At 43.2% G+C, this 26,183-nt stretch overlaps 1 protein-coding gene across 2 annotated transcripts in view; it reads right to left on the bottom strand.

The window, feature by feature from the left end:
• GREM2 (gremlin 2, DAN family BMP antagonist) overlaps window positions 1-18,520 on the bottom strand; it is a 32,502-nt gene extending 13,982 nt beyond the window's left edge. The window contains exon 1 of one of the 2 annotated variants that reach the window (XM_083497007.1): window positions 18,201-18,520. The gene's annotated coding sequence lies outside the window, so the exon portion shown is untranslated. Of the gene's footprint in view, window positions 1-18,181 lie in introns of both variants that reach the window. The other variant, XM_083497008.1, reaches the window with a different exon arrangement.
• Window positions 18,521-26,183: the final 7,663 nt, after the last annotated feature.

The following is a 26,183-nucleotide window of genomic DNA, read 5'->3' on the forward strand; positions in this document are numbered from 1 at the left end:
AGCTGTGAAATAGGGCTGAGCTGGTTTGATTTCTGCTATCACACACGACTGATTTGAAAGAGAGGGATAGCCGTTGAGTTTTCTTTGACTCCAGATACTTCAAACAGCCCAGGAAATTTTGTCTCCTTTTCTTCAGCATGTGAACTGAAATTGACCAGTGATGCATACTTATGCATACCACCAATTGAGCAGTGCAGATTTCTCATACTGCTGAAGTAGCTCTGGATGGAAACATAAGAGAGTTGCTTTACGCCAATTCAGACCATTCATCCATCAATAGTGTCAACACAGTGACAGTGGCTCGCTAGGATTTCACACAACTTTTCCAACCCTACCTAGAGCTTGAACTGGAGACCTCTGGTGTGAGACACAAGTGCTGCGCAGTGGACCCATCGTCTTTCCTAATCAAAAGCGAGGGACTGGCCCCCCAATCAGAGTTCTTGGCTGATCAGAGTTTGTTACCCTGGCCTCAGTCTGACACTAACTACTACAGCAGGGGTGGGAAACCTGGAGGGCGCATTCCTTCATGGAGAACCTTCTGGAGGCCACAAGCCATTGGGGATGCAAAAGGAGTAGCAAAAGTGACCCCTAAATTTGCACATCCACATAAAGGTCAGTGGTTTCTACACACATTTATATCTCCCTGTTCTCCAAGCAAGAAACATTATCAAGTTTCAGTGTTATTTCCCAACCCAGCAAAGGCACTCAAAAGGGGTGTGAAGGAGAGCCAGTGAGGGGTGTGACCTAGCAAAAGTGCCTGGCTTAGGGTGAGTCCTGAGGGCTTGTTGTTGATGTTTTTGTTAATTGCTTTGCATCTAGAAGGTTCCATGTTCAGTTCCTCATTTCTCTCTGGCTTTGAATTTCCAGCTGCAAAAGACCAGTCCCAGAATCTCTGGAGAAGTGCAACCAGTTGGAGTAAATAATTCGGCCAGATCTGATAAGGCAACTGAATTTAATGAAGACTGTTCTTCATTAAAAACAATAGAACCACGGAGCAGTTTTCACAGTACAAATAAAACCTATAAAATCCCATCACATCATTAGGATATCAACACATACTGTACATTAACCCAATTGTACAGTACACATTCACAATACCAATAGAAAACCAATGGCCTAACACCCAGCATTTAAAATGTGAATGAACACATTTTAACCTGACAACAAAAGCTGGACACCTGACACACCTTGAAAGGTAGAGTGCAACACCTATTGGTGAGACCAAAACAACAACCCTCAAAGCAGTTAAAACAATAAAATCAAGCAAAATTCACATTGTCAACTTAAGTTGGTCTCAGAAGCATATGCAGATCCTGGAGAGTAGGTGTATACTGACTCAGACTGGGGGAGAATGTTGGGCAATGAAGTGGGGAGTATGTTATAGTGAGGAATATGAGAGCATGGGCAACTGTGGGGTGCTTGGGGTGCTCCTAGGCCTCCTGTGACAATGGTGGATCCAAAAGTACCTCCATGCTAAACAATTGCTCCTTCCAAAGAAGCACGAGCCCATCCAGAGCAAGCTCATTTTCCAACTCCCAGACATGGAACTCACTCACACTCAGGCAAAATGTCCCACCTAACCCCACTGTTCTGTGATCTACAGAGGAAGAGGGGACTTGCTCCAGTTGCCTGGGACTTGATATGACTAATGGGCCATGATAGGAAAAGGAAAGTGGCTCCTCTACTTCACCACAACGCGCACAGAGAGCACAATACATGCTAGGTGCAGGCAAGAGCCAGAGGGTTAAACCCTCTGCAGTGCCCAGAATCAGCGCAGAACAGATTGACTTCTTTGGGCCTTTTGTTACTACCGTGTCTAATGCCTCACAAAAGCAACAGCCGCCAACATCAAGGGACCCAGCAAGTGATCTGGATCCTGTGAAGTCTCTGATCAAAGCGGAGCTTTCGGGATATCAAAGCAGGTTGAACAGAACACGGTCTAGTGATATGATATGAGGGACCGGATTTAAGGCGACCACGTGACACCTTTTCATACACCTATTTATGTCAGCTTAAAAAACAAAGTAGGCCCTTTGATGATATTGCCCCTTTAATGGATTTAATGGTACTGCATTAGCTGCTGGCTGGTAAATGATGAGTTTTTAATAGCCTCATATAACTTGGCTTGCACGGCCCTTATCATGAATCTTGGAAGGACAGCTAAAGCAGAGGTCAATCGAGGGAACAAGCCTGCAGGAAGCCTTGGGATTCAGGGTAAGCTTGCACCAGGGTCTCCGAAAACACACACAATTGAGCGGATGAGTTTTTCAGCACTGCTATGTGAGCGACCCTGATGTTCCATTTTTATCAGAAAGGTCTTCCATCTGCTCCGTGCCACTGCTGCTCTGACAAAGCTGGGAACAAATATACTTGGTGCCAATTTCATTAGTAACAGAGGTGTAAAATGAAGATCTTGTTTGCTGTTCTTGCTTTTTTCAGATATGCTTCCATTATTATTATTATTTGACAAAGTAAAAATCATACATAAATAAGAATAAAACTATGCACCCTACTACCAAGACCATTCCATTGTAACTACCCAACCTCCCAAAATTTCAACACCTCTTGCGATGGTTTGACCCCTTTCAGATATGCTTCTAACCTATGAAAGAGAGACAAACTGCAACCAGCTATCAGATAAAGCAACCAGAGGAGGAGAAAGAGAATGCGGATCATGAGATGAACACACAGAGATGATCTGTAGCTCATTGGTAGAGCAATGGCCTTGCATGCAGAAGGTCCCTGGTTCAATCCCTAGCATCCCCATGTAGGGCTTAAGGTGTCACCTGTCTAAAACCACGGATCATCACTATCAGTCAGTGGGTGACAGCCGGTGCTTGTCCTACTCAGAGTAAACCCACTGAAGTTCATATACATGACTAGGTGGATTAGATTAGACTGGCCTCGACCAAAGCCAGGGCCTTTTTGGCCATGGCCCCGGCCTGGTGGAATGCTTTCTCACAAGAGTCTAGGGCCCTGTGGGATTTGTCATCTTTCCACAGGGCCTGCAAGATGGAGGTGTTCTGCTAGGCCTTTGGTTGGGGTTCAGTCTGATTCTTTTCTTTCTGTATAAGAACAAACATTAAAGAGGCCTTCTAGCCCGCTCACAGGTCCTTTATAAGACCAGTGTTAACAGTTGGCCCAGGAGAATATTAACCACTCTCAATTTTACCCGTGGACTGCCATCTGTCCAGATTTTAATTTGCTCTGAACTAATTTTAAGATGTATTTTAACTAATTGATTGCCTGTTTTTATGTTCTTATGTTCTTTGTATACTGTCTTAGTTTCATGATGTTAGCCACCCTGAGCCTGGCTCTGGCCGGGGAGGGCGGGGTACAAATAAAAAATGATTATGATTATAATTATTATCATCAGCTGATCCGTGCCAGATCAAGGAGCACCCTAAAATTCTTGCTTGCTCCTTCAGGGAAGTGTTGTCCCACTTAAGGCATGATGTATGCCTCCACCCAGGCCAGCAGAGCTCCCAACGCCCACCTAAAAATGTGGACTTGCGTGCCATTTGTGCAGTTCTTAGTGACTTTTTAACATATTCCCTCTTAAGAGAGTAAGCCTATTTGAATCCATCAGGAATGTCCTATATGTGCCTCATTAAAACATTCACATTTCTTTGATTAAGTTATCTGTGTAAGGAGTTTTATTAAGCTAGGTAAATATGTGTGAAGCCTGGGTTCAGCTAACAGACATCTCTTAAAGTAAATCAAATAAGCTGATAGGGAAAGGTGACCTAGACTGGGAAGAAAGGTTTTGGCAGTAGGACTCAAGGTATTTTACTCATTAAACTCACAATCCATCACAAATATATTCAGTTAGAAAAACATATTTTAAAACGCTTTCTCATTTAGAAGGAAAGTTTTACAAGAATAACTAAAAGCATATTCGCACATCAACTATTGTGCAGATTACCTAACAGAACAGGCTCCTAGGTAATTTCTTAAAAAACAGCAACAGATCTAACATATGCCCCAGCTCCAAATTAAGGGCATGTCTAAACCACAGGGGATTTTAGGAAACCTTAAAATGTTAGTTCAGTGAAGGAGAACTGCACTCTTGGTTAAACATTCCACATGCCACCCACGAGCTCATCTCTTCTGCTCCTCCCACCGCCATCACAAGAAGCAATGCTGGTCTCACCAAAGAAAAGCAAAAGACATTGTCTTTCCAGTCCCATCTGATCTGAATGGGAAAAGGCCACGTTCTCATGCAGCAGTAACAACAACCTTGGCTTAGCAAACCATGCTGTGTAGGTGTACATAGCCTGGTCACTCCTCCATCACCTCTCCCTTAGTGTGAGTGGGTAAGCAAAGCATCTGGACCTAGGATCAAAGTCTGGTTCTCCCTAAGAAGCCTATAATATGCCTTTAAACATGGTTTCTTGATGGCTTATAAATCCTAGCCTGTTAGGGAGAAACAAACCATCATCCCAGACTCAGATGTAATGCTAAGCTATCTGCTTACTCACTCATGCAAATGGAGGAGCAAAATGGGAGCAATTGGGCTGTGACAAAGCATGATGGCTTATTAAGCCAAGGTGATTGACTGACTGTTATGTGTGAACAGGGTTATTGTCCTTCTGATGATGCTTACACCACAGTCGCAAGAGCAGTTGTTTCATTCCACACCTGCGAATGGCCAACACTCCAGACTGGTCTGGGGCTGTACTGCAGAGCTCACTGCGGGGAGTTTAGCATCCCAATTGAAGAAGTAGTGGATTCCACAAAATGTTCTATCACAGACTTGCCAGTCCAAAACAACAAATGCAAGTGGATTGACTGCCAAGACACACTCCATCCAGCCTGCCCAGCCACGTTTGAAATTTTTAACTGCCTACTATGTGGCAGCTCATGAGTAATTCCTTTGCATGTGTATAACTGCAAATGAACATCAAGGAATGTCCGGGGGACATTCTAAGACAAGCAGGGACTGTTTTTCTCGCACTGTTCCTGAAAGGAAGCAACATGGATCATGGTGGGAACAAAGCATAATAGCAGGAAATAGCACGCTTGTGTAAATATATGTATATAGATATAAACCAACAGTTTTGATACAGGTATTTCTGCCATTTCAAATAGCCTGTACCTTAGAAAAGAAGGGCCACATTCACTGTTAACCTGATCAGGCAAATATTCTGCCAGAGCATCAGTACTTTGAAGAAAACCATAGTGCGTTGCATCTCACAACCAAGACAAGAGGCTTAATACCATGACACAACTGCAGAAAGTTGGGAAAGAGGGTCGACTTTGCAAAGCCCCATGTGTTTGGCATCCAAGTGCCAAACACTAACAATTTGCTTCCAGAGGAATGGCTTTCATCTGTCCTTCATGCCTCATCACTGATGTAGAATCTCTCAACTAACACACGTCTGTGTATTCAGCCCTTCCCATTGGCAATATACAAAGCTGCCAGTCATATGAGGTGCCTGGATCATCAGGTGAGTTCACATCCCATCCTTGTACCGTTCATTAGGTTGTTGTAGGGAGCAGCCATTGAATGATGCTTTCATAGGTTACCAGTGCAACGTGGGAGCCAACCACAAAGAAAAAGGTTCACACAGGTGAAGTGGGCTCAGTCGTTCCTATAATAATCCAGTAAAGTGGGCCACTATTATTCTCTCCAGATTGCCACTGGGAAACTGGTTCAGAGATGCTGCTTTGCTCAAGGTTACCTAGCAAATTTATCGCTGATCTGGGATTTGACTGGGGGGTGGGGCTAAGTGCTTGTGCTCTTAATTTATATGTTGCCAGTAACTCTGTGAAATGAAGGGGGGGAGAGAACCCTGGGAATATAGAATGGTTGATTGCTTTGTCAATATTTCAAGCCCCAGGTTTCAAACATAGTAAGTGAAAATGAGGATTGTGAGTTAAGAAATAAAATCAGCCCTGTCATCCTGTGGTCCCTGAGAGGGCATCCCAGGGACCATAGCATCATATCTCTCTCTCCACAGACAGAGAGAATGCCCCATTCTCAGATTCCCTTCCCCACTCCCAGTGAAACTATGCCTTGCCCTGCTGACATTTGTAGGGCTGAAAAGGGGGTGTGCCAGAAGCGATTTTGGGAACTGCCAGACATTGGTCAGGGGAAGGCATGGACCCAGTGCTCTTCCACTCTCTCAACATGCTCCCAAACTAGGGTGGGGTAGGGGTATGCCAGCCCAGGAACTGGTATAGTTTATTTCCCTTCCAGTGGGAGGAAAATCAAATTTCAAAAGTAGAAATGAACAGTGGAATACCAGAGCGCTTTTCCACTTTCATTTCTCTCCAGCTGATGAAAGCCCAGTGGGGAATTGGATGCAGACGATCACCTGCTTTTCTGGTCCCTCCACACTAACCTACCTGAGGATTTTAGCCTAAGAGTCAGACACTCTTTGAAAGAATTCAGGGCTCCTCCAGATGAACTATTCCAGGCACAGGCAAACTCAGCCCTCCAGATGTTTTGGGACTACAACTCCCATCATCCCTGACACTCGTCCTGTTAGCTAGGGATGATGGGAATTGCAGTCCCAAAACATCTGGAGGGCCGAGTTTGCCCATGCCTGAACTATTCACTGAGCATTCATCCCAATTTGTTTGCACAAAGTTTACATGGGGCTTAGCATTCACTCTTATTTTTTTTGTGAGCAAGTTATACAACAGTGAGCATTCATCTTGCATTCATCCTGATTTGCTTGATGGGTATTTAGATGTCTTCCCAATGCTGATTTGTTCATGCCACACTTTTCAATGCATCTGCCTGTCACTTTTCTAACTGTAAAAAGGGCATTTCATTTGAAAGTAGATTTGCTGTGCTAGAGCGGCAGATTATTTTAACCCACTTTTATTGAGCAAACCTATATTTTCTGCTATGCGCTCGAAACCCTCCCACAAAATACTGACAGTTTGGCCCTTATGGCCACTGAGTCGGGCTTTCCTATATTGCAATTGTGTGCTGGAAGAGCAAACTAAGCTATACAAAGTCACTGTGATTTATGCTGGGGTAATTTACTCCTACTGGGGTAATTTACACCAGTGTAATTTACTCCTATTCCAGGAATGGGGTTCCTGTTGACTTGAGCCAACCCAAGCCTGGCAGAAGGGAAAGAAGCCTTTAAAGCAGTTTAGACTTTTTACAGTGTAACTCCACTAGGTTGAAGGTCTCATGGCTGAACTGAATGGAGTTTGGAATCAGCCTCCCCAATCCCAGCCCTGCCACACCACCGGAACATGCATTCTCCAAGACATTCTCTGGCCTCAGCTCAGTTGAAGATCCACCTCTTCCAAACTCTGCTCATCCCAGTGGAAATTGGGTTTGGATTGCTCCCTTAGCCTGTGTGTTTTTTAGACAGCAATTACAATATCCTCTATTGGCTTTATTTCTACTGTTCTCACCTCCTGTTCTTTCAACTGATTCTATCAGTTGATTAAATCTACAGAAAATTAACCCAATTTGCTATAAAGGCAAGCAGACTTTCCACATTTTGGGACACCAATAAATCTGAGCCTCCTTCCTCTTGCATTTATATAAGTAATTGAAAATTCCCAACCAGACCCTGCTGAAACACCACTGCTTTCCTTATTCTGGTTTGGTATAAGCAATTTAGAATGTATTGTTTTCTGAGATGTATTCACATCTTAAGCCACATGTCTTTCTTAACTCACATATTTCAAATGGAGATTTGCCAGAAGCCACACGACAGTCAATGTATACTACCTTCTGAATTTGCCCAGTCCACAAAATTAGGCACTCTGTAGGTGAAGAGCTTCTCTTTACCTTTTTCACAAGTCACTATTCATGCTCACCTTGGGATGCAAATATTGTTCCATCTCGTACTATGTATTTAAAATCTGAGAAGTATCAGCATGACCTCTATTCTGTGTTCTTAAAAACGCTCTCATACAGAGACAGTGATCATTGCACAACTAAACAATCAGGAATAAGCTCAAGTTCCCAGAATACTCTCTCATTTGGAAGAGGCTGCCAATTCCAGAAATGAATCCAAAATATATTGCTCTCCACGCCTCTTCCAGACCAACTTTTCTAAGGGGTTACACCCTATCCTTACTTAGTGTCTGAGAATCACTGTTTACAACTTTGTCTCTTTAAACCTTGACCCTGGTCAACAGTGCCAGGAATTAAATCATGTCTTTGGAAAGGAATGAGATCCATAGATAGGGCATTCTGTCTTTTGGGAATCCCACAGAATGAGATGATTGCAAATTACAGTCCTGTTTTCCAACCTTTGGGAGATCTGGCACAGTTATAGTGGGCAGCGATATCTGTTTATAGGATAAACCTGAACTGTTTAATAAAATTAAATGGTAAATTCCCCAGTGCTGCTGGGCAGTGTCCCTACAGGCACAATGCGTGTTTATCAGTTTCCTACTGAGCTGAGTTTGACTTTCAAATTTCCTTTAACCCTATCATAGTAAACATACTGCAGAATTCTGGCAAACACTCCCCTTGGAAAAATAGATTTTGCTTGTTAAAATAAAATAAAATGGTGGCTATGTCCAGGACTGACTTTGTCTTGTTTTGGAAAGGCACAACACAACATTTCCCAATGAAACTTCAAAGCCTAAAATGCTATATTATTATAAACCAAAGAAACAAGCTTGTTTTTATAAAGGGTGGATTTTGATTACTTTTGATAAAATCTCTGGCTGCAGTTGTCAAACCTCAGATGAACTGGCTTCAGTGGTGTTACTCTAAAGTAAGTGCTTAGCTGCTGGTGCCAGGTTCAGAGCCCAGTCTGGATGGGGATAGGCTGGTGCCACATTGTGCTAAAATTATGAAACTTTTGTTAACCCTGTCTCAGTGCTGTGTTCCCTGAATGATTTTTATCTTCTAACAGTAAATGTTTTCTATGAAGCAAAGGAGGAGGACAAAGTGAGGCATGAGAGAGAGGGAGAGGACAAGCTAACTGGTGAGGACAAGGGTTGACTTTCTGTGCAGTAAAGAAAATGAACTTGGTTGGTTTACGGAAAGTAGAAGAGTTGAATGAAGCAATCATTTTACACAAGTTTTTGAAAGTGATAAATGGAGAAGTGGGATTTTTATCCTTTTCTCTTTTTTCTTCTATATTTTCTTTTAATTTTTATGTTTAAAAATGCTTGATATTTGATGTTTATTTCTGTACACTGTTTTATCTGTGTTCCTTCAAGCTTTAATAAAATTTCAAAAAGGAACCTGGGACATTCTACACGCAAAGCCTGAATTTCAGACTGTACCAAGCTATTTTGCTACAAAGTAGCTTCACTGAAATTAATTAGTCCTGGTCATTCATCTTAATGATTCTGCTCTGAGCACAGCTAAATTACCGTATTTTTCGCTCTATAACACGCACCCGACCATAACACGCACATAGTTTTTAGAGGAGGAAAATCCGTAGGCATGCCACCCGTAGGCATTCCCTCCATAACACGCACAGACATTTCCCCTTACTTTTTAGGAGGAAAAAAGTGAGTGTTATGGTGCAAAAAATACGGTAAATGCAACCCAGAATTTTCCAGTGGTGCAGTGCTAGTAACTCTTCCGGCATTCGCCATTCTTTAATCAGATGTTTCCATTTCCCTTAATTACCAAATAGAAACCTTTACCACCTGTCCCACCTGGCACTGTGCAAATACCTTAGATCCGCACTATGAAATATGATGGCACACAAACTGTCTTGTTCACATCACAGCTCCACTCCCCATGGAATTCTCATTAGTGGAGAAGAGAGGAGAATGCCATTAGTTTCTGCTCAAGGTCAGTCTTTGGGTTTTATGAATTCAGTCCCATCTTTGCATTTTTCCTCAGAAGTCCTACTATGTTCAACAGGCCCTACTCTCTTGTAGGCATTCAGCTTTAAACTCTGTGGGACTTATTATGAGAGAAACATGACTAGGCTCTTGGAAGGTGCATGTATTGTATGCATCGTGACCAGAGCCTATAAAGTTCATTTTCAAAAGGAACAAGTTCTAGCTCAAGTTCAACACGTCAAAAAAGGAACAAATTCCAGTTCATGCTGACCCCTTTACAAAATGAACTAGTTCAGTTCACAGTTCAAGTTAATGCAGATTGTCCTTGGAAAAAATAATAAATAAAATTCAGAATTCAGTGTTGAAGTATAAATTATACTTAAGAAGACTAAGAAAACATGGAAACACACACAGTGGAATGTGCATTGTTTTTTCCTAAAGATTATGGACATTAATAATATTATTATTTATACTGCCCTTCACCCACAGTTCTCTGAGTGGTTCACAGCATAAAAAACTTTAAGCTAAAAGCTCCAAAGTGTGTAAAGAGTAAAAAAAACACCACATCATTCTCTTATAATAGGAGAATGAACTTGAAGATGCAATAGAAATCATTCAATGCTCTACTGGAAAACAAACTCAATTCACATTCAGTTCATCTGGCAGTTATGGGAACTACTCTCAGACCTAGTTCAGGTATTTTTGAACTAATTCAGTGAACTTAGTTAAACTGAACTAGTTCTTTCCAAGCACTGATTTTGACAGATAACAAATCTTCTGATTTGCAGGTGTGATAACATATGTATCAGCTATGGGTGACAACCAATATTAGTCATATTCTGAAAAGATGGATTTGAATGGGTCTGTTCTGAATACAGCTAACACTGGCTATCATCCTGATTTTTTATTAAGCATTTCAGAATTGCAAAGTGGGGGGGAGGTCAGCCTTGAAGCAGAACTGAATGACATATACATTGCAAGAAAATAGTATAAAAAGAGAGTTGTGCATTAGATCAGCCTTCCCCAAGCTGATGGTTGGGGCAGATGCGAGCAGCTGTGCAAAACATCTGGAGAGCACCAGCTGGGAGAAAGGCTGCATTAGACAATGTGCTGTGATATTGTAAAGAGCTCACATCCTTCCAGAATGTGGTACGAGGCCGAAGGGGAAGTTACGCGTCTTGATTTCTGTTAGCATGTGATACGAATGATCAATAAAGCAGTTGTTTTGTGCCGTGCTATAAAGTACATCTCCTTGCCACACAGTGCTTCCATGAGAATGAGCCACCATGAAGCTTTATGCCATTGAGAAATAGCAATTTCATATTTTTCCAGGGCTTAGTGATCTCTAGCCTAGCTGCCAACAGGCAGTACGTGATCACATATAGTATAGTACAGTACAGTACGTTGTTTGCTAAACTGTTTTGGTACTTCAGCTGTCCCAGAGAGAGAGAGAGAGAGAGAGAGAGAGAGAGAGAGAGAGAGAGAGACTTGCAGTGGGTCATAGGGGGCCTTAAGGAAGTGGAGCTAGATCATGCCCACTGTAGGAAGTGATGCTGCTGGCCGCTAACATTACCAGGTTCAGACCCTGGAAAGACTGCAGCACCTTTTAGAGTCTCATAGAAGGAACAATTTCATCATCATTAATTTCTTCTCCCATCACAGAGCCAGGGTAAGGGATGAAGCTGCACATGGTATATTTTCTTTTCTGCGAAACTCTTAAATATAGATCAGCTCTGTTAAGGTTCAGGAAGGCAACCCAATTAACTCTACTACTGTCTTCCAACTAGCAGTTTGCTAAAGACGTGATTAAGGGCTCTGAGTGACTAGTTTTCATAGAATCATCGAGTTGGCAGAGATCACGAGGGTCATTTAGTCCAGCCCCCTGCAATTCAGGAATCTTTCTCCCGACATGGGACTCGAACCCAGAACCCTGAAATTAAGAGTCTCATGCTCTACCAACTGAGCTGTTCAGCACATACAACAATATTGCCTGCCACCCAACATATGCTTACCTGCTTACAGTAGAGATAATTTCCATTTAATTCAAGGGGATTTACTTCTAAGTAAAGCGCCTGTAAAGCGAGACAAGCGACACAACCCCAGAGTCGTCTGCGACTGGACTTAACTGTCAGGGGTACCTTTACCTTTTTAAATACATATGCATAGGATTGGACTGCAAGATTACGTATGGATTAGAGCTTTCCGAGACAAAGGAAGCAATAATGTGGAGGTATCATTGCTGTGGTGTGTACACGTTCCCTTTTCTCTCTCTGTCTTTTCTTTTTCTGACGCCCTCAGTGGTTTCTGTGATTATGCAGATTTTCAAGAGGATACGATTTAAAACGAGAACTTTGAACAAAAGGACTCTCCAGAACCACAGCAATCGATGCCTGAGTGTTTTGGTTTGACTGTTCCTGTTGCCACCCTTATGCTCAGAGCAAGTCGTGGAAAACAGTTGGGTGTGTTTATTAAAGTTTTAAACACTAATGAAAACTAGTTAAAGATTTCCCTAAGAGGAAAGGCAAAGCACATGGAACTTTTTAGTTTAGACTTTTTAAAAAAATAAAAAATAAAAATTATGCACAGTGCGGAGAAAGTGGATAGATAGAAGCTTTTCTCAATAATACTAAAGCTGAGGGAGACACAGTGAAATGAAAGGTAATGAATAAAGGGCAAAGTGAGATTACTGCAGAATATGCATTACCATTCGGAACCACTAGTTATCACATTTGGACACATTAAAGTTCTGGTCTTACTAGAGGACAGAGAAATGTTGCCACTTTACCTGTTGCTTTTATGGCAATTAGTTGTAATGGTGGGTCAGTGTCAATATTTAGGGAATATTTAGGGTATGGGAAGTGGTCCAAATGACAAAATTGACAAATGTTGTTTGGGCAAGGGAACAAAGACAATTTAAAGCCTGCTTTACTTTAAAATAGCACCTCTTCTTTATGTACGAAGCAGCAAAACACAAGATAATGTTGAATCCTATACTTTTTGGGAAACTTTGTAATAATATCCAGTAAAGATATGAATTAACAGCTTCTAGTTTAAAATTAAAATAAAGGACAGAAAACAGAAAGTACTTCATACTGTTCCCGGCAACAGGATGCAGAAATAGCCCGTAGCATAGATGGCTTTGAAAGAGAATTAGGCAAATAGATAGGCTGGTGACAGATCTATCGATGGTGATTAGGCATAATAGCTAAATGGAACCTCCATATTTATAAGCAGTATATCTCCAAATACCAGTTTCAGTGGGGCATCATGCATATGGCTTTCAGTAATGAGGGCTTGTGGAGGTATTTGGTTTGTCACTCTGCAAGAGACAGCTCTTTGGTCTGGTCCAGAAGGGCTCTTAGGTTCTTAGAGGCATATCCTTGAGTGCACACACACAGGTTCTCTATCTCCCTCTCTCTTTCACTCCCCACTCCCTGCCCCACACCACCAAGGCTACCCCATCAGCCAGTGTTAGAAATTCCCCAGGTGCCAGACATGTTTTGCAACTGGTGTGGGTTCAGTTGTGACCATGTGGAGATCTCTGGATTCGACTGACATCTGGCCCCTCCAGCTTTCTTAGGTAGGTAAACAGAAGAACTTATTTATTGCATTTATATCTGACCTTTTTCTCCAATCAGTACATGGTTCGTGCCTTCCCCGCCAGTTAATCCCCGCGAAGACGACTGAGTGGGGATTTGAACCCTGATCTCCCAGGTCCTAGTCTGACATGCTAACCACTACACCACATTGGCTTCCTAGAGTACTTCTGCTATGGGGCAGCTATATAAATGAAGTAGGTAAAGAAATATGGGGAAAGCAAAACATCACTTAGAGAAGGATCTGAAATATTTTCCTTGAAGCTTGAATTTCTTTTATTCTGGATTGTTTTATTTGATGTTTTAATATGTGGCAAACCGCTTTGAGATTTTTTACTTAAAATATAAAGTTGTAGCTGGTCATTGACTGTAATAAATTATGATGATGATAGTATAAAAATGAAATGAAGAATAATAATAAATCTCACAACTAAAAAAAAAAGGCACCCAGACATCCCATTGTGGTGACTGTAACCTAGGTTTAAGGTGCCATTGGCAGTTAGCTTACATACCTGAGTTTCAAACAGCAATGGATTTTTTCCCAGAATGTGACAGAGGTCCCTCCTATTCTGATTTTACAAAAGGGAAATTGAGGCCGAGAGTAGTTTGCATAAGGTCACAACCACTGAGCCCATGGCCATGCTGGGATGAGAGATCTGCTCTCCCAGTTCCAGGCTTAACCCCGCTATCCGACGGGTTATGGATCAGCAGATTCCAGCGACTGCCGTTGCTAATGTAAACACCGGCGGCTCCCAACTCCAGTTTGGGAGTCTGTGTTGATGCAAATGGCAGGCAAAGTGCATGGCAGCATCCCGAATGATTGAACTCCCCAGAAGGAGGCAGACAGATTCACAGGATTTGTCTTGAGTTTCCTGCAGATCTGCTAACCAAAGCAAAGAGGAGTCACTGAGAATCTCCCTAGAGTGTTTAAGTATTTTTATTGCTGCTGTGTGTTTTTTCGTAAGCCACAAGACAGGAGAGGGGGGGGGAACCAGGGGCTCGTTCTCCCTGAGAAGCCTCACATCTTCAGCTGCTGTCAACCACTATTCATCAGATGCGCAGCTGACATTCCCAGGATATTGTTCTCTGCAGCCTTCTCCGTTTGATACATTTTTTGGGGGGGGGGAGATGAACTAGACAGCACACATCTGTCCTATCACAACTCCAGAATGACAAAAGCCCACAATATAAGAATGAAACATATGGCAGAACCGCATAGCGCACACAGCTCTGGGCTGCAACACCTGGCTCACTCACGGCTTGGCTTATTCCCCACTCAAATGTGCATGAGGCGCACCATTTGAGGATGGCAGCACATGTCTGCAATTGATGTCTGGTGGACTGTGTCAAGTGCTGGCTGCCTCTCTCCCTGTTCACTCATTCGGTGCCATTTCCCAGTGGCACTGCTTGCCACACCTTGGGGAAAGGAGACTATCAAATGATGCATGGCCTGGGGGAAAGTGGAAAGATACAAAAGCTCTTCTCCCTCTGCTATCACACAACAACTTGTGGACCTCCAAGGAATGTTGGAAGTTTCAGAGAAGATGGAAGAAGGTGCTTCCAAATCTATGGAACCTGCTTCTGCAGGAGGCAAGTGATTGCCACCAACTTGGACGGTGTGAAAAGTCAATGAGACAATTCATGGAGAATAAGGCTAGGCTCTGCCTCCACAGTTGGAGGCAGTGATTTTTTCTGAATATCAGTTGCTAAAAGCGACAGTAGGGGGAAATGCTCTTGGGCTCAGCCTTCCCTGAGCTTGCAGGTTTCCCACAAGCATCTTACAGGCCACTGTGGGAACATTAGGATGCTGGACTAATGGGCTTATTGGCCTGATCCTGCAGGCTTTTCTTGCATTCTTAGATAAAACAGCTAGACAGATAACCCAGCCCAGCAACAAGCATGCATTGGCAGCTTCAATTCAGGAGGATAAAAGCAAGGGGGGTGGCCTGGACCCCAACACCCACTGCCTGACGTGATCACTTCCCTTTGTCTAATGGTAGGGCCAGCTCTGAATTGATCCAGACATGTTTTGGGGGAAGGAGCCACTCTGTACCCACTGGGGAAAGACGAGTGATGGAGGGACTATAGAGGGAAGCAGAACTGATTTGTGTAGACTTTGTGTCACACATGGTGTTCTCTACATGATGTTGAGCCGGAGGTTTGCTCCTAATCTTCACTGCGTAGATATGTGGAAATTAAGGTCAGACATCAGTTTACAATAATATGATAACTGGGCTGTTTTTGTAAGTCATACTCACTTCCCCTGCCCTAGTGACTAATTTAGTGTTAATGTGTGGTATAAGAAAGCTGTAAGTAAATAAATTGCAATTTACACACACACCCTTTTTTTTTTTAGTGCGGTGTATTTGTAAAAACCAGTTAAGTGCCATGCAGATTATTAATAGATAAATATCCTATCTCAGCAGCTAAAACCAAATCCACCTTTTCCAAGCAGAGTCAAAGCTTTTCTCATCACTTCTGCAGGCTTACAGAACGGCTGAGGTTGCTCTTCTGAACCCATTCATACCAGATTTGTAGGGAACCTGACACAGGAACAGGGATCATGCAACGTTTTATTATCTTATTTCACACTATTCAACTATGTGACCTAAACAAATTTGTTCATCAGATTCCATAACCCTAAGTAACATTTTCCAACTTTGACAGTGTCTCCTCCCCTGCAGCAATAGACTAAGTCTTTTGGCACCTTTAAAACTAGCATATTTATTATGGCATCAAATAAGCATATGCTCTAATAAACATAGAGTCAGACCATTTGTCCATCCGGTTCAATGTTGTCTACTCTGACTGGCAGCAGCTCTCTACGGTTTCAGACATGAGCCTTTCACATGATTATGAGCACAGAATGTTATGTCAGAAACGTATTGGTTTCATTTTTAAAAAATTAGTGACAAATGCCGCTCTGGCATCTAATTGATATTGCCACTCTCTGAGCCAGGTGTAACTTCTTGTTCTATCAAGACACCATTAAGTTCCATTATGTTCATTGTCCCCAGTTTGTCCCATTGATTTCAGCAGCATTGGATGTAACTACCTTTATCTGGATTGGGGCCGATTGCTTGTGAACCAATTTATTGTCCATTGAAGTCATTAACATTTTATTCCAACTATCTGGATCTCTGATCAGGGTTGGCATGTTACAAGCCATTATCACTTACTTATTCACAGTAATTCTCACTGAATCTAAGAGGGCAGCACCAAGTGTATATGTGCAGGATTGCAACCTCACAGGGAAGTACTTCTCTTGCATGAGCGTCCTTAGGATCAAAAGCATTTAAGGTTTCAAGTGCACAAGCTATAACTGGTCTTGGGATAGGTCTGGACATTTTCTGATCAATTTTCAACGAGGTGTGATAATCTTTTTATTCTGCCTTCAGCTTTATAATGAATGGGCAGCAAAAGAGCAAAGACAGACAAATATATACACAGACATTAAAAGAAAATAAGCCTTGCTTGATTTTTCAGTCCACATACCAGAACAATGATTTAGGCAATATTTATTTCCTAACCTTATTCTACAGTAAAGAAAATTAATCCAGCAAGACAGCACAGTGCCTGCATTGTATTTGAGTTGGTGGGAAGTCAAGAACCTGAACTGATGTTAGATTTCATAGTGAATTAGCATGCAGTAGCACTGATGTGGTCTGATATGCTAAGTGCTAATTAAGGCACAGCAAGTGGATCTTGCACCTGTTGCTATTTTATTCAGAAGGCATTGTTCGGATTCCTGCAGATTTACATCAAAAACCATTTTCTATAGTGACTGGGGCTGGCTGGGACTCAGGTTCACCTTACAGCATTCAAGAGGCTTTTAAAGTGAGTGCTTTTCAACGCTGCAGTCCTTTCGCCCCTCTTTAAGAACTTTGCCCTCTCGAAAATAAAGAAAAGTCTAGCCTGTTATAAGCTATTAATTTTGTCCTCGAAAATCCCCCAAAGAAAGTTATATAACCACTTGCACAACCCTTCACTAAAAATAAAAGTGCCTCTGCAATTTTGAAAAGATAGGCGGCACCAAGGTTTATTAAAGTATTACACGAATGCAAAAAATTCTTGATTCAGTTTTTAAAGTGGGAGGGGGGAACCTGGGATAGAGAAGCACTTCTATTATGGTGATGCACCTCTTCAAAATATCTAAAATTATACTGTATATATTCAAAGTACATGGTTTAAAATGGTGCCATGTGTACTTGGAGCTATTCTTGGGTGAGGTTCTATAATCAACTCAAAGTACAGAAGGATGCAAAGCGGAGTCAGACCTTCATCCAGCCACTTCTATCTCACTCCCACCCTGGTGCTGCCTTCACCCTCGCCCAGGAGTCAAATTTGCTTTTCCCCGGCAGGGAGAGAAGCGCCCTACACATTCCTCAAGACAAACCCCAGGTGTAAAACCGTGGTCCCTTGGAGCTACAGGACTCGGCACGAACAAGGCTGCTGAGAGCAGGAGGACCCATGAAAACTGACTTGGGTTTTCGTCTAAAACCAGGATGCTGGGAGACTGGGTCTTCCCAAAGACTGAGGTTCACATCGTAGGTGATGCCTTAAAAGAGGGGTGTTGCATTTTCAGAACACGTTTTATCACAAATAAAGGAGGGTTGGTTCCATGTGCAGATCGCCCACCCAGGTAAAAAAAATAGCTGGAGAGGAATTTCCCCATTAAAAAAAAAAAGTGGAAAATTCCAAAGGTTAAAATAATAAACTCACACTCACATTCTTACATATAACCTCGATTATCCAAGGCACCCTACGCCCCATTTCAATGCATCTGAAGGCATTGGGCCAAAACACAGGCACATACATGCACAAGTCAATAAATATGAATGCAAATGAACCCCAGCTAGGATGGAGTACCTGTCTCTTGCTGGAACAGCTTTCGCCTGCTCTCTCTGTCCCGGGTTTTAGAGGTATATATTCCAGGGCAGTGGCTTTAGCAAGTGGGCTCTGCCAAGGTCGCTGCCCATAGGGAAGTCTGCTGCGGGAGAGCTTCGCGCGCCTCGCTTCGCCAGGAGCTGGAGCTGCCTTGCCTGGAGAGACCCACTGGAGGAGAGAGGCTTTGCACTGACTCCTCTCAGTCACCGCATGGGGATATTATCAAAGTCTAAGCTTGCTATTGGCTCCGATCACCAAACAAATCACACTCGCCTCCCGCTTCAAACCGCTCCCCCCACCCCCTGCCGCCGCCGCCGCCGCCGCCGCCTCTGCCTTAGACTCAAGGCTCTCTCCCTCCCTCCCCGGGTGTTTCAAACGCAGCAGCCGGGAGGGGGGGGGCAGGAGCTTATTTCCGCGCATTTGCAACCTTGCGTGCAGCAGGTCCAAGAGGAACGTTCACAAACGGACTTTCTAAACCCGGGGCAAGGGATGGTTTCAAGGAATCGCTTAATCGCTTTCCTTCGAAGAAAGGGGTGGGGGTGGGGAGAAGTTAGATTCCCCAACTGGTCTGCGGGGTTCAGGAGAGGAAGACAAGGGTCCAAAGTGGTAGCTACACAAAAGAATCGGGATATTTAATGTCGAAAACTAGAAACGGAATTTGCTTGGGCATCTTCTTCATGAGCCTAATTTGTGCAGTTGGCCTTATTTCAGCCCAACTGGGGCCATGGGCGTATTATTTATCAAGTAAATAAATAAATAAAAATACTTAAACAACTGACCAATCCAGTCACGGTTCTGCTTGGTTCTGCTCCCCCCCCAAAAAAGTCCTGCCCCCACAATATAAATCCTGGCTACAACCATAACTGGGTCAGAATGTGATGTCTTGTTCTTTGAGTGGTCTCCACACCCTCTCCCAGGTTCAGGCCCCAGCATCTCCCAGCTGGGAGAGACCTGGCCTGCAATCCTGGGGACCCTCAGCCAGGATGGAACAAGGGTCTGGACTTTGGATAAGTCTTTTCCATCCCCCAACCCAACAGAGCAGTCCACTAGGCATCTTTGGGTCTCAGCGGGCTGTACCCTGTACCCCACCCCAAAGATTTGGTGTGTTTCTTCAAGCCTGCTGATACCTCCCTGTGTTTGTGTGGTGCTGTTTTGGCTGCATAAGGATACCCACTCCTGAACATTGGAAATAAAAAAGAATCATACAATTTTGTATCCACAAGATACAGTGGAACCTCGGGTTACGTACCGTCCTCCTTACCACTGCTTCGGGTAACAAGCTCCGCTAAGCCAGAAGCATATACTCCTGGTTCCGAACTTTGCCCTGGGATGTGAGTGGAAGTTGCATGCTGGCGGCATGGTGGCAGCAGGAGGCCCCATTAGCGAAAGTGCACCTCAGGTTAAGAACGGTTTCAGGTTAAGAACAGAATGAATTAAGTTTATAACTGGAGGTACCACTGTACACCCTGAAAGAATAAGGCTAGTCTACTCTGAAGGGTCAAAGGCAGGCCATGTGGCATAGGAAGTTGTCCTTCAAAAGAGGGAAATAACGCAGGGTTGTGGGGAGCTGAAGAACAATGACCAGCATCTGCCTCCTAAGGTAGTTGACTTCTTTTGCCTAATGGTAGGGCCATCCCTGCATCTCACTCACATTTCAGTGAAGTAGGTCTTCCTACTTGAATAAATATTCCTCAGCAACAGAGTTGCCTTGCCACCAAGTTTCCTTGAATGAGCTGCTAAGAAAAATGTGAAGGTTTCCACTCAGCAAAACATCGGAGGCATTTCAAGGGAAGTAATACAGTAAAAGCAGTGTCATTTTTCAAGGATAACCACAGAGCGACCGACACAAGTAGGATTGAAGGGTCAGATGGATTGATTGATACTCTTAATCTCCGGGTCATGGTTTTAAGCCCCGCGTTGGGCGAAAGATTCCCCTCACGGTCCCATTCCAACTCTACAGTTCTATGACACCCTGCCTTTCACCCAGTGGAAGCTCCAGGAGGGTTATTCAGATGTTCTCTGAATGCAAATCCCAAATGCTTATGGGGGAAGCAGGGCCATGGCTACTGGTTGTACCCATTCACACACCCCGCATAGGTAAGTGCACTTCCTGCCACATTTGGCATGCAGCATTCTTGAGAATGTGTCTTATGTGCTTGGCAGCTCCTTACATTTGGGAAGGCTGGTTGGCTCAGGATCCTGATGGTGAGGAAGGGCTCTCTCTGTGTGTACATCTGCACATGCACTGGGCCCTTTCTCATTAATAGTGTCTGCATGGCCGTCTGCGGAGGGTTAGCAGAGCATGGCTCAGATCCCCTGCCCTCTCAGTGAGCATGTGAGGGCTTAAAAAAATCTGAACAGCCCTCGAGTTATCAGTGAGATGGGCTTTGTGTGCTCAGATCCACTCAATCCCCGTATCTGAGTGTTGAAAGGTGGCATGATAGAGACATTGTTAATCATTGTGTGCACAGACATCTCTGGAAAACAGGGTTCCTGGTTTTATGCTGCACTTTAAAAAAATGAGCAAAATCTGTTTTTCCAGAGACAATAGTGGGGGAAAGAAACGAGTGTGGTTACACTGTGGAAAATGTGATGATTCCCACATACCTCCTTCAAGTCTCTTAAAAACCATCATTGGTTTCCGACCGAGAATAATAATAATTTAATAATTATTATTTATTATTTATACCTCGCCCATCTGGCTGGGTTTCCCCAGCCACTCTGGGCAGCTCCCAACAGAATATTAAAAACACGTTGACACATCAAACGTTAAAAACTTACCTAAACAGGGCTGCCTTCAGGTGTCTTCTAAAAGTCAGGTGGTTGTTTATTTTCTTGACATCTGATGGGAGGATGTTCCACAGGGTGGGTGCCACTACCAAGAAGGCCCTCTGCTTTTTCTATATACACAAGAGCATGAAACATGGGAGAAGAACTGGTGGGAGGTTTTTTATATTAAAAGGAAAGCTGACTCAGTCTAGTATTTCACTCTTGGATTAGTTAAAGCAGTCTAAGCACTCAGTCTGCAACCATGTAAAACTGAAACGCTTTGGATTACAATTATTTGACTACTTTTGAAGTATGCTAGCTAGAATAATTCCATCGTATGCAACTTGATTTATTCCCCATCCCTGCCTCCTCCTCACACGGTGGTGACTGATCTACAGTCAATGGCTTCCTCATTCTGCCTGGCTTCCTTTTTCTCCCCCACCTTTGCTTTGCTTTCCCTGCCTGTCCATTTTAATAGCTTTCAAAATGTCTGTTTAATTTATGTCTGCTTTACTGCCTATTTAATCTTTTCCTTTATAATTATAATGACCTTCCACAGGTTATTGTAATCCTATTAGGAACATGGGTATTTTAAAGTCACTTGACTTTGCAAATAATTTTATTTGCTCCATCTGGCTTATTTGGGGGGCAGAGTGGAGAACCAGGCTTAGGGAGTTTTCCTCCTTCTTAGTAAATAAAGTATTCATGGTTAATCTTTCATTTGGACTCATTATGAAGATGTTGAATGAGGTTTATGAGGGTGCAAAACAATGAGGAAAAAGGGTAAAAAATACTCATATTATATATTATTAGAAGTAACAATGTATGAAGCAATTCAGTCTAACCTGATGTGCCAAACATTTACTTTCAATGACTGGATGTCTTGATGTTTACTGTTAGGCAGCCACAGAGAGGGACCCTCTTGATCAGATCACTGGTGTTTATGTTCATGTGCTATTTTGCCAATCTAAAATAGGCCTATACAGTGGTACCTCGGGTTAAGAACTTAGTTTGTTCTGGAGGTCCATTCTTAACCTGAAACTGTTCTTAACCTAAGGTACCACTTTAGCTAATGGGGCTCCCACTGCTGCTGCACGATTTCTGTTCTCATCCTGAAGCAAAGTTCTTAACCCGAGGTACGATTTCTGGGTTAGTGGAGTCTGTAACCTGAAGCGTCTGTAACCTGAGGTACCACTGTATGTGTGTGGATGAACTGGGACGGCCATTCTTATTGAATATTCTCAGGTGATCTTACAGTGTGTGCACAGTTGGGTAACTTGTGGTTTTATGCTGGATTCCCCCCCCCCACGCACCAGATTATCTGTGGATTTAGAAAAGCCAAATTAACTGTGGGGAAGTGTGGACTGCCACTTGGTTAAGGGGGATATTGTATGAGTGGTGACCAAACCAAAGTGGGCACAAGTAGCTTGAAATCTAAACTGAATTTCCCAAGCCCTGGGTCTATGCAAAATATTGAATCCAAGAAGGTGCTTACAGGGCTGAACTGTGGGTGACTTAAATAAGACGGGTTGTACACCATATAAATAGTTAAAAGAGGAGAACCCTTTGCAAGAAGCAAATTCTTATTATCAGCGGTGGAGGAAGCTGCTTGGGAGCCTGGGGCCGCGCACCCAGGGGCGGGACAAGCTGCCCATAGGGGTGGGGCGCACCACGGGGCCTTCAGAGTCTGCCTGCCTCCTCCCACTCAGCTGCCCTACAGCTGGCGGGGAGGCAGTGGGCGGACCGTTTGGGCAGCATGGAGCCTGTGCGCACACAAGCCACTGTGTCTCTCCCAGGAAAGACAGGTGGCTCTGGCGCGCTGCAGGCCCTGCAATGAGTGGCACCCAGCCTTTTGTCACCCCTCTCAGTGGTGACACCTGGGGCGGCCTGCATCCTCCGCCCCACCCTTTAGGCTCAGCTATCTCCATCTGTTTTACTTACCAAGAGTGAAAACAAATGGTGAGATCTTTTTGACCATTGAACTCAATGGGTCTTCTGAGCATACATGTATCATTCCAGTTCCATTTCTGTGGTCATTTGGGGTTGTATCCAGCACCTTCTGTGCCTGAGCAGAATTGACTTCCACTTGCACAAGGGGATTCACCTTCCTCTGCTCCCCCATCGCAGTGTTCCACATGCAAAATCTGCTCTAGAGACAGGAGAATTGGCTTCCAGGTGGAGAAATCAAAATTAGAAACAGAATTGTTAGAACCCAATGCTAAGAACTTGTCTAGAATGTATAACTTGTTGCTGAAATGGATTACACAAGATGAAACAGTTAAATCAGCTATGATTAAGTGGGCACAGGACATTGGTCATAACATTATGTTTGCTGACTGGGAATGGTTGTGGACACCGGTTTGAAATTTACGGCATGTAATGCCTTAAAGGAAAATATTATGAAAATGATTTATAGGTGGTACATGACCCCAGTCAAGCTAGCAAAAATTTACCATTTGCCTGATAATAAGTGTTGGAAATGTAAAGAAACTGAAGGTACCTTTTATCACCTTTGGTGGACGTGCCCGAAGATTAACGCTTTCTGGGAAATGATATATAATGAAATGAAAAAGGTACTTAAATGTACTTTCCCTAAGAAACCAGAGGCCTTTCTCTTGGGCATAGTCGGCCAATTGGTGCCAAAGAAGGATAGAATTTTTTTTATGTACGCCACCACAGCAGCAAGAGTACTCATCGCAAAGCACTGGAAGACTCAAGATTTACCCACTCTGGAAGAATGGCAGATGAAGGTGATAGACTATATGGGACTGGCTGAAATGACCGGCAGAATCCGTGACCAGGGGAAAGAGACGGCGGAAGAAGATTGGAAGAAATTCAAAGTTTATCTAAAGAAGTATTGTAAAATTAAGGAGTGCTAAAATGTCGAGGTTTTAAGGGGAAAAGGGGATTACAGCTGTAAAATATTAAGTAAAAGAAAAGAATGACAAAATTTGATAAAACCAAGTGTTAGGATTTGCTGAAATAATTTTGGAAAATGGGATGTAGAAAGGGGAGGTATGGGGAAGTCGGCAAAGTAAGGTTTAAGAAAAAGGGATATGAAATTATACATATTTGTTTGTGTGCTTGTCTGTTTGTACTGTGTATTGTTTGTGTTTATAAAAACTGTGAAAAACCAATAAAAATTTTATATATATATAAAAAATCTGCTCTAGAAGGCTTGGAGACCCTTTAGAGCAGGTTAGGGAGACACACAGGCGTCTGCAAGGGAAAACAGAGGAACGTGGAGCCCTGCCACATGAGCAGAAGTCTGTCTGCTCAGCATTGGATTGAAAGAGCTCTCTGGTGTTGCAGAACACTGGACTGACACGAGCTTCATAGCCACAAATCTTAGCACTATCCAGTTAAATTATGGGGATGACCTATGGGAAGCAGAAGGTGAAAATAGCAAGGCTGCTTTTTCTGGTCAGAACTGATATCATAGTAATACAATGGACTGATTGAGTATTCTTTCCCATAGGTCACCCCTGTACATCAATGGTAGGCATTGGAAAAAGTATGTAAATATGCAGATCTATTTGAAATAGCATAGGGCATTCAAGATGGCAAAAGGTTAGCTAGCACGAGGGCTCTTATTTTAGCTTTGATTCAATCAAGATTCACTTTTGGATTCATCTACCACAGCTCACTGGGATTTAGGTGGAAGCAGTTGCCATTTACTCATTATTTCCATTTATCCCACCTTTCATCGATTAATGATTATGGGGTGAGTTGAACAAGTAAACTGTGGAATCAACAGCACTTACGTTCAAAATCATGAACTTGCTTTCAGTGCCAGCATTTCAAACTGAACCTTATCCTAGCCATTGTAGTTCTCAGCACTGGGCAAACTGATCTGTCCTTCTCCATTGTGATCTATCTGTGGCAATGGCATTGCCAACAGACCCTTCACTCAAGAAAGTCATAGAATCATAAAATTGTAGAGCTGGAAAGGACACTGAGGGCCATCTAGTCTAACCCCCAGAAATGCAGGAATTTCAACTAAAGCATCCATGGCAGATGCCCATCCAACATCTATTTTAAAATTTCCAAGGAAGGAGAGTCCCCCACCTTCCAAGGGAGCCTGTTCCACTGTTGAACAGCTCTCAGAAAGTTCTTCCTGATGTTTAGTTGGAATCTCCTTTCTTGTAACTTGAATCCATTGGTTTGGGTCCTACCATCTGGAGCAGGAGAAAACAAGCTTGTACCATCTTCCGTGTGACACTCCTTGAGATATTGGAAGATGGCATTCATATTTCCTCTCAGTCTCCTCTTTTCCAGGCTAAACATACCCAATGCCCTCAACCATTCCACGTGAGGCTTGGTTTCCAGACCCTTGATCATCTTGGTTGCCCTCCTCTGCACACATTCCAGCTTGTCAACATCCTTCTTAAATTGTGGTGCCCAGAATTGGACACAGTATTCCAAGTGTGGTCGGATGAAGGCAGAATAGAGTGGTACTATTACTTCCCTTGATCTGGACACTATACTTCCATTGATGCAGCCTAGAATAGCATTAGCTTTTGCATCTGCATCACACTGTTGACTCATATTAAACTTGTGGTCTACTAAGACCCATAGGTCCTTTTCACGTGTACTACTCATAAGTCCTGAAATGAACATGGAACTACTGTAAAACTGAGCTTCCATGTTCACTTCAGGTCCACACACATCTGAGAAATGAAATGTGAAGTTGTGCATGCTTTCAAGTTTCAACCTTACCCCAAACCCATGCCAGGATCAAAAACATGACTGCGTGGTTTCTTTTTCTTCCCAGAGCAAATATTTGTATATGTGATTTCTGGATGTACAATTGTACACTTGTGTTGCTTAAGCATAGTGAGCAATTTGCTCATGAGATTTCTTTTTCAAGCTTTCTTAAGAAGACATTTTTAGAAATAGCAATCAAGCAAAACTGATTTCCACATGGCGGCTGGACTCACAAAGTCCAGGAACCATCTAGATATAAACCTAGAGCACCCAAGCCATTACACCAGGGGCAAGCAACATGGTACTTGCTGTATGTTGCTTCAATTGCAACTCCCATCAGACCATCCAAAATGGCAAATGATTAAGGGATTATGGGAGTTTGAGCCCAACAACACCCGCAGGGCACCACGTTAGCTACACTTGCACTATACATATCAACAAATTTGGTACCATTGGTTCATCTACTTTGGTATTGTCTACACTGACTGG

This window comes from Podarcis liolepis (genome assembly GCF_965112155.1).
Source record: "Podarcis liolepis genome assembly, chromosome: 3".
Lineage (NCBI taxonomy): Eukaryota > Metazoa > Chordata > Lepidosauria > Squamata > Lacertidae > Podarcis > Podarcis liolepis.